At 33.4% G+C, this 16,989-nt stretch overlaps 1 protein-coding gene across 4 annotated transcripts in view; it reads right to left on the minus strand.

The window, feature by feature from the left end:
• Positions 1 to 8,243, minus strand: part of LOC119642265 (calcitonin gene-related peptide type 1 receptor) — a 119,657-nt gene extending 111,414 nt beyond the window's left edge. For 2 of the 4 annotated variants that reach the window (XM_038041355.1, XM_038041354.1), the window contains exon 1: positions 7,135 to 8,243. The gene's annotated coding sequence lies outside the window, so the exon portion shown is untranslated. The remainder of the gene's footprint in view (positions 1 to 7,134) is intronic. The other 2 variants (XM_038041352.1, XM_038041351.1) reach the window with 2 other exon arrangements.
• Between the last annotated feature and the right edge of the window lie 8,746 nt (positions 8,244 to 16,989).

The following is a 16,989-nucleotide window of genomic DNA, read 5'->3' on the forward strand; positions in this document are numbered from 1 at the left end:
CCTGACAAGAAGGATATGATCTGTTATTAATTGTTATAGTCTGCTAAAATTGTTAGTACCAAACGCTACCAGCAACGATTAATCGATTTGAACGGTTTGGTTTTCAAATTATGACCAGAATCTTAAAAGAGACACCACAATGTGAATTTTTTACATGGCATCCTTCCATTCATCGCTTTAGCAAAAGCATTTGGCGATATTTCGAAACCAGTTAAAAGGGAAGCGCCAGTCCATACGGCTTGCTCATCCGAGGCATGTCCTTCCAATTACGACTTGTTTACGTCGATGGGTAACAAACGTGTTGAGAAACGATTTAATTCAAACGATTGCACCTCAAGAACGGAGAGCTTTTAAAACTAATTGCATCGAGCCTTTTTCCTTTTTTTGTCCATATTCCATAGCTCTATAGTGAAAAAGTAACCATCTAAAAAAAATATTCCCATTTTAAATTATTTCTCGACATAAATCGGTAAACAATAGTATTCTCTCGTACACTAGCTTCTATAGCGGCCATAACTTCCTCAAATAACATTCGAGGAATATGGGTATCTCGAATACCGATTCATACAGTTCATGCTATAATATCATGCTCGGCCGTCGATAGAAACAGATAGCATGTGATTAAGGATCACTCCATAACGCTGTACGCAGCGTAGTGCCAAAGAAGCAAAAAAGGGACGAAATTCATGAAAATTCTAAAGCTAGAGGATTACGGGCGTGAACGACCACAATGGACAGCGGCGCGGGTTGCCAATAAAAGTACAATACAATACAGTTTTCTCATACAAAATGAATAGCGAATATTTGGATAGGACAAAAGCATTTTTTCCGCCACTTCAAAAAATTCTGACTTTTACCACTTATGATGAATTGTGGGCAAAGAGTGATCGGACACCTAGATTTACTGTGGTAAGTTTGGACGGCGAAAACCTATTTTCGGCCTTTTCCATCTAAAAGGGAAAGTCAGTTTATAATGAAAGAAGACGAAGAATAATAAGTACTCGGGCAGAAAAACAAATTGGCTATACAAGTTTCGATCTTGTTAGTTTGCGGCAAGCCTCCTATATAAACCTAACCTTAAAAAGTAATGATGATGATACTTTGTGACAAAAATATTTGAAGAATTGCATTAGATGCAATAGTATAGGATCTTTAATGGTCAGCCTTGACTGTCTACAAGGTTTTAACTTGTGGAAAGGAAAAAGAAAAAATCGCTTTTAAAATGCAAAAGCACTTTTGTTCAGCAATTTCTTCTGAATTATTTCAAGATAAAACGCGAATTTTTTTTTTATATTTATCTCGTTATTATTTCAGTTAACTAATTAGTTTCCCGATCTTCTTCATGGGTCTGCCGACTGAAAATCTCTTAAATGATGCATTATCTGAAGAAAAGGAATTTTTAATAGTTCGCAAAAGCTTCCTTCTTTCCATTTTTAAAAATAATCTTCGATTGTTTTCCCATCCTTTAACCCACTAATCGCTAAAACGATGATAGAATCCTAAAAGTTTAAGAAAATATTTTTCCGTCCACCCACTTTAATAAAAATTTTCAAAGCATTTAAAACCAATAATGACGACCAATGAAACCAATGAAAACCAAATACGAAAGATTTTTTTTTATATGCTATTGGGGAAATTGCAGTCACTTAGTCAAATGGATGCAACGTCTAATGTAATTTTCTTTCGTTGTTTTAGTCATTATTTATTCCTTCTATTACGTTAAAATAAAAAACATAAACAATTAATCATTAAATACAAGCAAGATGCATTGCATAAACAATCAATTGCAGAAAATCAAGATCATTCACAAAACCAAATAAAAATGAGTTTCGCAACTTAAGGTTCACCACGTGACTTTAACATTGGAACGTATATGTGAACGCGTATAAATCATTAGTAGCAGTTTCAATTCCTATTCACATTTACACACACAGGCACACACGCAACACACACACACACACATAACACTGAACACTTAAGTAAACATTAATTTTATTACTGAGGAAATGTTTTGCAACTTACGTTAAAAGTCAAAAGTTGTAAACTCATAAACATGCACATCACAAGCTGGGCGGGCTGGCGTTTGCGGTATTGATAAGAAAATCAAATAACATGCAACGACGACCATAAAGATTTCTGTCCGCCTCACACAGTACTTCTAAGCACTTAATATCATATAAAAGGTGTTCCATATTGCAATCAATTTGATGGCTAATAGCAGAATGACTTATTAGATCGCGTATGATATGAAATATTGTATTATATGAAACGAATAATTATTTCTTGGTTATAGTTAAACACGTTCATTTAATTACAGAAATGTTTAAATATCAGTTCACTTTGGAATCCCTTTGTATATAAATTTATATACCCACAAATCGACATCGGACAAATATGTGTGGACATCGGAGCACGCACTCTAGTCGATTTGCTAAGAGAAAATAAAATGAAACAAGAAACAATGCTTTATCCGCTTTGCAGCGTCTGCTTAAACAGAATTTCAATAATTGGTTCTCCTTTTGTTAGAACTTTGGATTTCACTTCTATATTTCCTACAGAACGTAAAATAATGGCATTCGCGGGTATTTCTCTTGAAATCTTTTCATTTCTTTCTAAAATGAAACTTCGTTTAGCAATAGTCAGTAGCTTTTTTCCTTACTTTGTAGCTTGTTGCATACCGACTTGGAAACTGCGCTGCTTTGTGATGGTTTCTCAAGAAACCACACATTGTGATTGCCCTTACAAGAGCAGGAGAACTGCTTAGACCTTACGGTACAGATTGACACGAGTAGTAATCCGAAGAAGCAATGAGTGGCGAATATACCGTTTTTCGCACATCAATTTTTTTAAATCTTCTTTGAACGGTTTTGTTATATGTGACCGACAGTCGTCGACAGATGTCGATAAAATATCTCATTGACGAATTTTTTGTCTCGTAGCACTTTAAGAGCGGTGCGGCTCACTAAGTAGTCGGGTTTGTAATGCTTCCTAAGGGGTCCTAATTAATGCTTCTTGTTTGAAAGTGTCAACGGACTTCGTGTGATTACGGTTACACTGCTGATGTAGACGTTAAGCTGTAGAGACATGTAGTTGGCTAGTTCAGCTTGGTCTGCTTAATATACGATATAGATTAGCTAGGCTGCACAACTAAGTCTAGTTGCAAGCAATTCTTGACCAATCATCTATATATCTAAGAAAGACATAAACAGTTGGACTAGAAAACAAGTTATGGGAGAAAGCGGATAATTCCGACTGCCATTCGTTTATAAGAAAATCCTCTTAAGCAATTGTCTTAATCCATGCCTTTATAACCGTTCACCGTTGCTTTTTATTGAGATCTTTTCAAGAGTTCTTACATACTGTACATCATTTTCACCACTGATATTTTAACACGAGTTAATTCTACAACGCGTTGTTTAACAATATTTTTCGAAAACTTTTTTTTTACCTAGACTAGAGATTGGTGATATACTTAAGCGCAGTGCTTGGCATAAAACATGGTTTTTGCTCTCAGTCCCTTCTTAGATGCTTTTCTCCCGCGTAAATTGTATTACTTTTTAAAGAGATTTTTTACGCGCTCTCTTTACATTGCTTACTTAAATCACAGTTTTTCATGTGCTTTCCTTTCTTTAAATGCAATATTTACGCGTGGCTTTTCCTTGTCGAACAAGAACGAATGCAGCTGCTAATGCAATAAAATTTTCAATTTTTTTCGAAAAGCCATCTTAGCCTTGACCGTTCTCCTCAGTTATATGAAATGGTGGGCAGGTATTTTCCTATATGTTGTGTGATATTATCCTATATATAATTTTTTTCTTTTTACGTAAGTAGTGCGGAAATGGAAGAAAAGCGAAACGCCGTTACTTTTATGATGTTGCTTACAACGGTAATCTAAACGTTATTTATAAAGCACTAAAGTGAGTACACAAGAGGCTTTAATTTACTTATTTAAATCTAAGATCAATACGAATGATGCTGATAACTGATTATTTTCAAGACTTAATAGCAAGATAATTAACAATTTTCTTAACAAACATATTCCAGGCTGAGCATAGGTAAAGCGTAGAAGAATTAAGTTTGAAACTCCCAATATATATATAATATAAAAAATTCAATTTTTCTAAGTGCTGAAGTCATTGGAAAAATTTATTTTCCAATTTTTAATTCATTGATATAAAAATATAATATAATAACAATATAATATAATATAATATATAATATTTAACTTTTATACTCTACTTCACAAAAGTACGTTAAGTTTAAGGTGGTATGGAAAACACCGCAGCACTTGAGACGGACCCAACTTTTATTATACCGATCGAATCAGAATCGCTTACTCAATCACTCTCTGAATCGAAAATGGTTCGAATCGGACCATTTTGCGACCATTATCTGTTTTGCCAGACTGTAATTCTGTTAATATTTATTTTCAATTATAACAAGGTTTTTCTCAGTTAGCTTTGTACGGTTAAAACAATACACTTAGGTTCTCGCTTTCTATTGTCGATATTATTATTATTTGATACCAATATTAAAGAGATTGTAAAGGGAAAGATAATCGACCACATCATTGTATCCATCATATTTATTTGTTTATTTATTCACTTATTTATTGGTTACATTATATACACTTTGTAAATAAACTTACAAAGTATGGATTTAAAGGCTGCCGGGTAAGTCAGATCATATGCTCGCCAGCATTGAAAGCTCTACCTCACTTTAGATTTGAATCTACGACCATTGTTAGTGTTAGTCGCGATTCTTTGGCTTCTCGGCTACCCAAGCGGATATATAAAAAAGAATTTAACTAAAGGGGCTTCTATTTCGCAAGCCCCTTTTTGCTCGCCATATCAAGGACACTAACAAAAAAATTTAATCCGCTACGAAGTAGCGCACGCCATTTTATTTGTTCACCTATTTTGTAATGCCGTCAGAACGAAAAATACGCTCATCATTTTGACTTAATGGATTATATCTACGTATCATAAATTGACGGATTCTACTCTAACAAGGCAGAGGTAGTTTTAGTCTATTTTGTAAAAATAACAGTCTGCTATTTATTGTCGGACTGTCTTCTATCTACTTAGTTTTATATTGATAAATGCAACATACATAGAGAAAAAAAAAAATTGAAGGGATAGAATTGGTAAGCGACCAGAAACTGTTCACTATTCACACTAGTAAGTTATTCGAATGCTCGTTGATAATTTGGTAATTTTAGAAAGCAAAATAGACTTTTTGGCATTGATTCTGCAATACCTGACGATAGTAAATACGTAAACTTTGCCCTGTGTGTTTTGTGGTAACGGGTCAATAGAATGATTTTTATTTTCATGTAAAAGTTTGATTTCACTTATTAATCTCGTATCGATTTCACTTAATAACCTCGTATACAGGAGAATTCTCTCGGGTGTCTGATAATCGGTGTGTTCGTCACATATTGCTAATGTAACATTTTATGGAAGAACGCAGTACCATTTCTACAAAGGCTATCAAAAAGTTCAATGTCCGCATATGCAGAAATTAACCTCATCTTTAGTTATGACAAATGCTTTAAATACTGCAACTATTAAACTAGTTACACGTACGTATAAATAGGTTTAGAGGAAATTTAATGACACTTGATAAATCATGAAGAGTAAAGAAGATGATTTGCCATAAACCGGCTTACAATCACATTTAATACATGTATTGAAAGCATGCATAGAACGTTACTAAGCAACATTCAAGATATGCACTCACTTATAACATCCATCCAAACTACAGAATGGAGTTATTTTGCGTATACATATATGTATACAACCATATATTGACACATCATGCATATTTATATGTGGCTATGTTTAAATGTCTCATTAGCTTCAGTTATATATTGTTAAAAACCAATTAACGACTAAGGCTCTCTCTTTCTCCCTACCTTCCTCTACGCCTCTTTTGATTTCATTGAATCAGTTCCAAGCCCCGTGCGTAATTATGGGTTGACCAAATGCAATTAACAAATAATTGCTGTACGTAGGTATTTCAACTGAGCTCTGAATGCCACCACTGACTATGTTCTTTGACAATGTCAAAGCCTCTGTAAATTGTTGCAATAAAAAGCAATTACAAAAAATACAGTTTACTTAATTTATCCGTTGCTGTACGTCGTGTCGTGTTCGTTTAAAAACTAGTAACAATTCCAGTGTTTTTTAAAATGCCTTGCGATTGTGTTCTTTCATTAACCAAAAAAGGTGGTGTCTTGAAACATTTGTACGATGGTGTGTGTGATTAAAGTAGCCGTATACCAAATGGAGAGCTTTAGCAGCGGCAACCAACTTTAATTGAATGCCCCCCACATAACATTGACGCTATCAATCACAGAGTAGACGAAGAGACGGATGTATAAATATGTGCATGCCGCCGTATTTAACACCACAAGCCAATTTTAATGCTGTCGCATTATAAAACATGTCATCACATTTTATACGATCAAACTCAAACGAAAATAATTATGGCACATAATTTATTTATAGTAAAGTGAAGACGTCTTTATATATGAACTACGATTATACAGCGATAAATAAAACGTTGTTTATTATTTTGTGGATTAATTCTACTCAAATCTTATATAACCCAAGTGTAGTTAAATTTTTATAGGAGATGTTCAAATATTTTATAGAAAAAAAAAACAAGTGGGAAAAATTATATTCGGCTGCGACTGAATATTACTTCAAAAAAGGGGAAAACTAAATTTGCGTACTCTGCAATGCTGTATGAGCATAACTGTTTCGCTTTTTTTTTTTTTTTTTGTAGAATAAATGTGGAAATTTACCATCGTGTGTCCGAAGCAATTATCCCCATTTTATGCAGCCATGACCTCGTTTACCATACCAATTAATAGACAGATGGACGAACAGGCTAACGAAAGTGTCCGGAACTGTTCACATTTGATAGTGAAGCTGCAAACGGTTTGGCAAAAGAATGAAATTTAAATATTCTGTAATATAGAGTAGATGTGGCCTTTTTTTGCATTTTTCTATAGGTGCTGCAGGATCACCCAGGGAAAGAAACTACAAACTTTTTTGTTTGTGTATCTATTGTGGTTTGTAAGTAACGAACAAAAAAACCAATTTTATTATGTTTTTGAAAACATACCTGGTCTCAGGTTACGTTGTCCTATAGGCGTATCCTTTCACGGTTTGAGTCAATTCCAATACCAAGCTTCGTGCAAGAACTTCCAATGTTTCTGCTAAATTTGAAACGGATAGCTTCCTCTTGGCGAGCAGGAGAATGCTTACCACAGACATCACGCAGGCAGACGTACATACACACATGCTTAAATCGGCTTATAACTTAACGCTGATCAAAAATGTGGCGTGCTTAGTTTCCTTCTGCGTGTTGCAGACGGTTTGGCCAAGTAAATATGCCCCTCATTCTCCTGGGAGGGTTACGAAAAAGGAAGCCTTGCTTGTCTGCGGCGAAGAGTTTTTTTAATGTTCCATTATTATCCTAGCATGCCATTGAATAGTTTCAAAACGGGGCGTTATATTATAGAAGGAGTAGTTGTGAAAAACCAAACCTATTTTCAATAGTACTCGTCCTTAGGCCGGAGCATACCAACATGCTATATTTCATCAATCATTGTAGCTTGAACATAGAAATACATGGACAGACATTGAACGGACAGATAGACAGACCTGCCTTAATCTACCCAGACACTATCGGTTGGTATTTTAAGGCATTCGTATATGAGAGATTTTTTCAGATCGTTTTAGCTGTTCTATAAATAAACATTAGGGTATATCACAACGAGTGCACTATATAGAATGGCTTAGCCATAAACATCTTTTCCGTTTTTAGATCTTTTTAATTTTTTTTTTATAAATCGCAAAGAGTTTAACATGTGGAACAAAATATCGTTTTTTCTAGGCAGGTTTCTTTTTTTAGTTATTCCTATTCCATCCTTAACACGGGTTTCTTTACATATTTAAAATACAACTAACTTCTTAAGTCAACTTCCAAGTTCTTTTATGCCAACTTTACTTATCAACCTAAACATTTCGGAATACACTTGAGAAAACATGCCGTATAGATCGTCCAAAATATTTCCAACTGCAAAAAGTAAAAGAAATCTATTCTCTACATGGTCTTTAACTATAGATGCTTCAGCTTTAATTTTACTTCAGACGCTTAAGTAAATGTAAAACGCATCCGTCAATATTTAGTATGACTGTTGAGCTTCTCAATGAAAACGCTGTGGAATTTCGTTTTTATCAATCTTTCGTGCTAATTATGACCTCTTAAAAGCTCAAGGAGGAGCGTACATGATAAGATACTAATGCATAAGCAACGGGATAACGAAAAATTTATCTTAGGGTGATAAAAACCGCATAAAATGCATTATGAAATATGTTTTTTTTCTCCGAAGAGAAGGGAAGTGATTCGCCAACAAACTTGTAGTTAGTGTCTGAAATCGAACAGGCTCTAAAAACATCGAAATTTTCCATGTTAATTGCCAATAATTTACGAACTGTATCTGTAGCGCAAAAATTTTTTTTAACGTGTTGTCACAGTTTAGGAGAATATATGCTTTCTTCTTCTTTTTTTTTTATCAAAGTTTGAGCTTTTCATAACTTCATATTAACTTTTGCTCAAATTTTTATGCATCTTCTTTTTATATCAATGGTATGACGTATTCATGACGTACTACTACTTAACCGACCCGCTTTCTCACTTCTATTAAGGTTGCAGACACTTCAAAAAGGAAGCGAAAATCTTCTGGAATTTTTAAAAGCCTCATAAATTATTGCACGCATAACGAGAAAGGAAACTTAAGCATGTAAAAATCAATTAATGAATTAATTAAAAATATGCTCACTGCTATCCTGTCTCAGCTGACTAAGGTTTATGGATTAGTAGATGTGTTGCTCTTTCTTTCTTTATGCGATTTAAAAAACAAAATCGCTTATAAAATCATTTTCAACATAATAAAAAGTTTTCTGTAAATTGCTTTCTGTAAAGGCTTTAGTGTGATTTCATTTCATTGTCATAGTCTGCAAACACAAATATCTGCAAATAATATTTATAGGTTTTACAGGTACTAGGAAAATAACAAATAATTTCTATAGCAAAGATGGAGTCATAAATTTCCTCATTATATAAAGGTGGTCCAAAAAGTAGCTGAATAGTAGGGCAACACCATAACTAATCAACTGTGGAAACTTAAAAAAAATTTGCACTAAATTCAAGTTTTCAGTTCCTAATTTATTATTATATTATCCATCATTAATAAGGCCGGTTTGCCATCTTTCCTTTCAATACCACTCTTATAGAAGTACAGGATTCGTGTGGCAAAATATGACACAAGAGATTGAGACAATGAGAGTCCTTGATCGAACAGAATTACTCTCTAAACCAATGAACAAATCTATATCCTTCAACTTATGCGAACCAATGGAACAACGTATGTTTTGGCCTAGTAATGAAAAACAGTAGATTGTCATTAAAAATTATTTTTTTCTTTGTCAAAACGTTCTCCTTTACCGTTTCTACGATTTTGTATAAGCGCGAACCATTTTTTACAGCATTTATTTCTTTTCATTCAAGACATCCAAAACATTGTTTTTGAACTCAACTTTCGCTGAATATGGTTTGTCTTGAAACACCCACAGAGTTGACAGCTGTTTACTTTCCGGCTCATGTGCCCAGGTCCGTGATCGTAACGTGTTACAACTTTGCATATGTCTTTTAAAGCTCAGCCGTTGCTTTTCTTAAGCATTTGCTTGCACCTATCGACTTGAGTATCTTTCTGATAAGTGATTATGCAATACATTAAACATTGTGGTGGTACCAATGCATGTCGTATGTGTACCTTGCCTCATCAAATTTTACACGGTATCGTTTGCTGGCACAATAACTGATTTTGAACGACCTTCATAACTATCGCAGGTGGCTGAACCGCGGCAACGAATTAACTCGTTATACCTACATTTCTTAATAGCGAGCGGTGGCGCTTCACTGCCAGAATTGTAAGTACATTCTTTATCTTGATAATGCACATCGGAAATTATAAAAAATCATCGCATGAAAACTTTCACAAACCACACTCAAATGAAAAAATGTTGTGACGAAAGTCTTGAGCCGAAATTTTAGCTTTCCGATGCAAAGATCATATGGTATCTAGTAACACTTAGCGTTGAGTTAAGACTCAAAATATAAACAGGTGCTTTCGTAATCAGCCGCCAGTTCATTTCTTCTTATTGCATTTAGTTAGCAACTACTGTAACAACAATTCTCGAAGGTGTCCAAGCATGAAATTGTGGTGAATGTTCTGACCTATCTAGCCTTTTCTACGATGTATATCTTAGGAAACGTCCAGTGATTTGTTACTTTTGACATCCTAAGACCCACTACCAAAACTATTTATACATAATTTATGGATAGCTTATATACTGTAGTAAACGTATTAAAGTTAATCACAGCTTTGACATAGCTTTGTATATGGCGAATACCAAGTTTGGATGCCACAAGCGCAGAAAGAATTAAAATTTACCTACTCTATACGTTGCAATGCTTTCTGCTTATATACTCTATAGCAGTGACGATAAATAATGGTACAAAGAATTTATAAATAATCGTCTTATCTCTAGTTGAGCTAAGAAGAAAAAAAGGGAAAAAATAAGAAAAATAAAGGCATTAAAAAATACTTAACTAGTGTCTGGCAGATTTTTCATGACTTCCATGCCATAAACTTTGCTTACACCCATGCACGTAGAATATGACCATGAATTTTAAAATCATGGATTCGAGTAAATATTAAATAACATCATTTGTCAAAATTTTTCAGATTTTTTTTATTGGTTTAATGAATAAAAAAAATATCTTATATGTACTTAATGTTCCATTGTATTAAGCAATAATTTACACCGTAATAATATAAAGTATAAATGAATGAATGTGTAAACCTATCGAACTCGACCAATCTCCCCCGTTGTTGTACCCTACACCACTTGTAGGTACAGGGTAAATTAAGTTTGTGGGGACATACGTAAAACCCAGAAGGCTTTAAGGTAGAGGGATCTATCGAGCGATTCAGAATCATTTGCTGACTTAATCTAAACCTGTCTGTCTGTCATTCTTATGTCTGCCCATATAAATTGTGTTCAACTTAATGGTAACAATTTTTGAAATGTTTTGGTGACGTGCTTTGATAAAAGGATTGAAAATGGTTCAGATCAGTCCACTTTTTTGATCACTTTTCATAAAACGACTTCTTAAAATGACTGCAGTTTTAAGCATTTTTTGAAATTTTTTGAGTCCTCTCTTATAAGAGAAAGTAAACTTTTCAATATCTCATGCTGAAAATTGGTTTGCAATGGTAAATCCACAAAGGGCTCATCCTTACCTAGGTCTACTTTTTGGATACCGTCGCAAATAAGAATTTTCAGAAAATGTACGCTCTTATATGCCAAAAAGGTTTAATTATGAATATTCAATGATGAAAGTTCGTTCATGACAGTAGTTTGAATTCAAAATTAAGCGGACCATATTTGAATCATATGGATCTATATCTTGGATCACGCTCCGCATAAGACTTCTCATGAATAGTAGTAGTAGTTGAATTTTTTCTATTTTATGATGAAAATGGTAGCAATTTAACAAAAAAATTAAAACGGAAACGTGGATCACATATGTGTATTATTAGAGCTCAACATATATATATATATATATACAAGTTATCATGAAAAGCAAAACCCTTATAAAAAGAAAAAGTCTATTTTCTAGTTCTTTATGACAGAAATTGAAAAATAATACAGTTTTTTGGGAGTAAATTAAGTTTGCCAAATTTAATGGTGGACTTGTAATGTTTTGGGCATCGTTCAATACGGAGGCTTTCATGCAAAATATGCGCTTATACGAAAATAATGTATAATTCGTGGTGTGTTGTAACTAAGACGAGCGAATAACTGTACTAGGTAAAGTGTAGACTTTTGAAAACGTTCTCACTTGCTTCCGTTGTTGTCATTGTGCTTGAATGCATTTATTATAATATATTTGATCAATTGTATAGATGAATGCATGGCAGACAATTTGTTTAACTAGTTCCAAAATTAATTGTCAGTAAATGTAAATAAGTAACAACAACAAAGACATTTTATTATTACATACTATGTATTGCTATACGCATCTATGGACGGATGCAATAACGGATGTATATTGCGATGATTTTTAACTAATTTTAAAAGTGTTACTTATATTACTTTCATCACCGTCTACCACGTTATTCACATACAAATTTATTATTAATTACTACATTTATATATACACACACGTAAATGTAATCACTTTTTAATGACATTAACACTAAACCTACCATGCGCGGTCAAATGACCGTTTTTAAAATTTCGTTTAAAATTTCTTGCATACAACGTTACTGTACCATCATGTATCTTATTGATTTTTCCTAACATATACATACAGACTTTTCCTACAATATTTTTCATTATTTGCAACTTTTTTTAATGTGAATTTTCCGAAAATAAATTGTACCATGTCCAGTCTGCCACGAACGGTCATTTGACCGTTTGAAAAATTTATGTTATTTACGACTATATTCTTCGATAATCGCGTTCTTGAAATTGTTTTACAATGTCTACAATGTAATTGTAGACTAGAATCTAATCAATATGTCTACATTGTAGACAAATGTGCGGTTAGAATTTTTTTCGTTGTTATTGGAAGAAAGAACATAGCGTTTTTGCGATACGAGCAGAGAGCATCAAAATTTCAGTCTATAATAGAAATTATAATTATATTATAATAAAAATTACTACGTGGTATAAGTGATAGTTTCGACAAACTCAACAGATTTGGTATGGTGGTATGATTTACAATTGTTTTTTTATTTCTGGTCTCAATGTTTTTGCCCCGTTTAATTTATATCTTAGTTTTTACTTTATCTTTTGTATATTCATGCCCAAAAATATCAAGACATTCGAGGAATATCAATTTATTAGACAAAATAAATAATATCGACGAGAATTGTTCGGAAGATGATCAAAAAGTTTACGATACTGACGATGAAAATGAAAAATTGAAAAATGAAAATTATTGTGACTTATTTGACAGCGATACGGACGAAGGGAATGTTTTGAATATACGAAGAGGACAGAAAAGAAAGAGATTTATAGTTAGTTCCGAAAGTGAAAATGAGGAAGAGATTGAAACTGCTATGGACGGAAATGTTTAGAAAAAAATAAAAGAACGGCGTAACAGTGGAAGAACATCGATTCATAATATTTTCAGGAAATATCAGGACCGACAGGATACGCTAAACGAAATATTATGAAGGGCAGAGCATTTTCAGCATTTTCTTTGATTATTGATCCTAAAATGATTGAACATGTAAGAGAATATACGGAATCAATATTATAATTTATCATATTTATGGAACACGAAATGGGGTCCATCAGTTTTCTCGACAACTACGAGTCGAAATGACTTCGCATAAATCATGAGATTTATTCGATTTGACAACAAAAGTCAACGAAGCCAACTCTTACAAAACTATAAGTTCGCATTGATTTCTCATGTTTGGAATAAATTTATCAAAAACAGCCACAACTGTTATACCCCCAGGAGCATATCTTACTATAGATAAACAATTGTTTCCTACAAAAGCACGTTGTAGATTTACTAAGTATATGCCCAACAAACCGGACAAATTTGGCATAAAATTCTGGTTAACTTCCGATGTAATTAGTAAATATATAGTAAACGGCTTTCCATATTTGGGACAAGATGAAGGGAGAGAATCATCACTCCCACTTGGAGAGTTTGTAACTTTGAAATTAGCAGAACCATATACGGGCCATGGGAGAAATATAACAGTTGATAATTTTTTTACAAACGCGTCACTAGCGAGTAAACTTCTAGCAAAAAAAACTACTCTTGTTGAAAGGCTAGCATGACACGCTTCTCAACAACGTTATACAAATCGAAAGATTTTATTCTTGCAACTTATAAAGCTAAATCCAATAAAAAAGTATTGATACTTAGTTCAATGCATTTATCCGTTGAAATCGAAAAAAATGACATCCGTATACCAGAGACAATTAGAGTTTACAATAGTACAAAATTCGGTGTATATGTAACCGATCAAATGGCCAGAATATATAATGTAAAATCTAAATGTCAAAGATGGCCTTTACAGTTATTTTTCAATATCTTAGATTTAGCCGGGATAAATTTTTGGATTTTATATAAAGAAACGACGGGTGAGGAAATATCGAGGCAAGAGTTTTTATTTCAATTGGCAGAAGAGCTTGGGACCGAATATCAGAAAGAGAAACAGATAAGCCAAGAATGCTCATTAAAAACAATAATAAATACAATCACTGTTTCTTCTGAACGGGGATCTTGTTAAATAAGATATAAAGTCAGCAAAACAAACAAAATTTGTATAAAATGTGAAAAACACGTATGTGGAAAATGTGCAAGAGAAAATGCTGTAATTTGTAAAAAATCTGAAGAAAATGCATAAAAGTAAATAAAACATACAACATCGAAAAGCGGTGAACGAGCTTTTATTGTAGCATCAGAAAAATATTTTGTTTACTATTTACTTTTCATGTCTTTTGAAGCGGTCATTTGACCGCTCATGATAGGTTAACCAGTTTTGAGTCTATTGCTAGTAAGCAGATGATACGTAAACTCATTTCGGAGACCATATGTCTACTGATTACGTTAAGTGCTAATCTCAATTACGTGGGGGGTGGTTAACATGGGGAAATATAGGGAAACAACATAAAGCATTCATCATTCGCTCATTCTAGACTATAGGTTAGGGTCGGCAAATAATTGCATATCTACTGTTCTTCTTGTTTTTGGTGCAGGTTGCTTGTTCTTCTTCCTTTTTGGTGCAGATTGCTTGTTCTCACCATTAAATGTCTTACACTATTTCGCTTAATGCAGTTATTCGTATAACAATCTTTCAAAAGTATGGATTATATCGAAAATGACAAAAAAAGTGCTCCGATCCAAACCATTTCCAACAGGGTTCCTCCTTGATACAAAACAGGTCGATATACCAAATTTCATTAACATATCTTAGAACTTACGAGCCGTAGGTCGAACATAAGAATTCAAGACGGACAAACAGAGAAGCTTAGATTAGTTCAGAATGTGATTCTGAATCCATCGGTACAGTAAATGGTGAGTCTATCTTAAGTCGTTCTGGGTGTTGTATGCCAACCTCCCATATTTTATTATGCCAAAAAGTGATGTAAGGTGCAAGAAGAAAAAATGTTTTACTTCAATTGCAGTAAGGTTTACTATAAGGCGATTCATTCACATTAATATCATTATATGGAAGCTCGAAATGAATTCAACCAATATATGATTTTAAAAACTTTCTATTTCTCAAAGAAGTAAATATTCATTATCCTCAGTTTTCTGCGATTTCTACTAATTATTGATCTAAGAAATCTAATGCAATTATATCTATGTGTTCTTTATTTTAAGCTTCAACTTCAATTTTGCTACCGTTCTAAGAACACACAACAGTCGGTTAAATAGACGGATGTAAAGGCATAGGCCCTTCAACATATACTTTAAAAAGTATTTGATATTCACTTTTCAGCATTGCTATGCATCCTTATTTAGATGTAAGTTGTAAATAAATATATTCTAAAACAACATAAATATCGAAGTTGTTTTAGCCATGTACAGCTACACATCAGTGCATCGGTGCACATTTTTAACCATACCGCCCTGCTGTTTCTTGTTTACATCTAAATGCAGGGCTGTTGTCTAAGAATGTACGCTTTGAAGCGTACTCTACTCAACAAACCAAAAAAAAAAAAAAACAATATTCTTTTGTTTAATAAAAAAGTACAATCGAAATTTCCCAGGAATATATTTTCAAATTCGTGACAGGTATCTTACCACCGTTCAATGCGCACTTTCCGTTAAATTGTTTCGCTTTTTTCATTTGAAATAAAATTTGTAAAACATTCAGCTCTTATTCAAAGACGATGTTACTTAAGATACGACACGCTTTACTGGAGCTAACCAAACAGACCAACGCCAAATTGAAATAAGTCAACTTTGTGGCCTCATAATCAAGTCACTAAATGCGCTGGAGAATTACATCGCTGTTAATAACCAGTGACAGTAGCACTCCCTAGCATTGAATTGAAGGAGCGTGTTTTCATTTGGTGGCAATTCTATGAAAAATAGAAAAAATTGTAAACCTTTCTCCCAAATGTGCTGCCCACTTTATTAGGCCTTACATTATCTTACTCAAGATAAGTGCTAAAAACGACAACAAGGTCTGATAAAATCGACATAAAAGTATGCGACAGAAAAAGTATGTTATGAACGACGCAAGAGTATACGAAAAGAAAACTCTGTTAAAAACGGGAACGCTATTAAGATCAACTCAATTTTTTTAATTCGACGCTTCCAGAGTAATAAGCGATAGTTTAGCAATTATTGATGGCTTAACGAAGTATCGTTTAATTCATCTGTTTAAAATCTTAGAATTCCACTCCTGCTTATAGCGGGAAAGATATTCCACTTAAAATAATTCCAATTTTGAAATTAAGAACTGATCAATTAAAAATTTTTTACTAATTATTTTCATCTTATTGCAAACTCCAAGAAAACTAGAATTATATGGAAAAACCTCTATAATCTCAGTAGAAAGGTTAGGGTTAAAGACAATCTTCCTAATGTCCAGGATTTAAAAAAATGCATGTAGGTGCTTGCTTGGACCGAGAGCATTGTGCGATGATATGAGAATTACTCTAAAAGAGAGATTGTCTTAAACGTAATAATTGAAGTGTTTTGGTAACCCTATTTGTGGCACTCGGAAGGTTTATATACGCTATTTGTGGAACTCGGGAGGTTTATATACTGTATTTGTGGAACTCGCGAGGTTTATATAAACTAATGCTTTATGTGAAATTCAAAGCAAAATCAATCATTCAAACTGTTTAGAAAGCTAGA

This window comes from Glossina fuscipes, unplaced genomic scaffold, assembly GCF_014805625.2.
Source record: "Glossina fuscipes isolate IAEA_lab_2018 unplaced genomic scaffold, Yale_Gfus_2 221, whole genome shotgun sequence".
Lineage (NCBI taxonomy): Eukaryota > Metazoa > Arthropoda > Insecta > Diptera > Glossinidae > Glossina > Glossina fuscipes.